This window comes from Lipotes vexillifer, unplaced genomic scaffold (genome assembly GCF_000442215.2).
Source record: "Lipotes vexillifer unplaced genomic scaffold, Lipotes_vexillifer_v1.1 scaffold788, whole genome shotgun sequence".
Classification (NCBI taxonomy): domain Eukaryota; kingdom Metazoa; phylum Chordata; class Mammalia; order Artiodactyla; family Lipotidae; genus Lipotes; species Lipotes vexillifer.
The window spans coordinates 887011-887697 of NW_006791862.1; the positions used below are offsets into that span (position 1 = coordinate 887011).

The 687-nt window shown below is 43.4% G+C and overlaps 1 non-coding gene across 1 annotated transcript; it reads left to right on the plus strand.

Moving 5' to 3' along the window:
- The first annotated feature begins 325 nt into the window (after window positions 1–325).
- On the plus strand, window positions 326–397 carry TRNAE-UUC (transfer RNA glutamic acid (anticodon UUC)). The gene has a single exon. It is a non-coding gene; the product is annotated as a tRNA-Glu (tRNA).
- The last annotated feature ends 290 nt before the right edge of the window (window positions 398–687 follow it).

Sequence of the window (687 nt, forward strand, 5' to 3'; positions counted from 1 at the left end):
CAGAAAGAGATGCCTCCAAAAGAGGATCAATCTGTTGTTTGCTCATTTAACAAGTGAGGCAGATATCTGATTGGCTTCTGTGGTCCTGGTTCTGCTGCCAGTGATCTGTGTGAGCCTAGGTAATCTGCTCGCTGGGCCTCAGTTTCTACATCTGTTAATTGAAGTATTGGCCTAGACCAGTAGTTCTCAACCCTGCCTACATAGTAGAAACATCTGGGGAGCTTTTACAAAATAAAACACTTAGGCTCCACCCCAGACCAATTAGATCAGAATCTCTGGAGGTGAGTACCTGGCATTTCATTTTTTAAAAAGTGCCCCAGGGAATTCCCTGGTGGTCCAGTGGTTAGGACTCGGTGCTTTCACTTCTGGGGCCCGGGTTCAATCCCTGGTCAGGGAAATAAGATCCCACAAGCCGAGCGGTACAGCCAGAAAAAAAAAAAAGTGCCCCAGGTGATTCTATGTTCAACCAATGTTGGAATCCACTGGCCTAGATGCTCTCCAAGGTCCTTCTAGCCCTAAAACTCTATGCCATGGAGGACCTTTTAATTTATAAAGCACTGTGCTGGGCACCAGGGTACTCTGCCGAAAGTTCTAATTCACTTGTATAAGATCATAAAAAGTCATTAAAATTATTCTTTCAGTTTGGGAAGAGGATAATTTTTTTTTTTTTTTTTTTTTTTTTTGGGG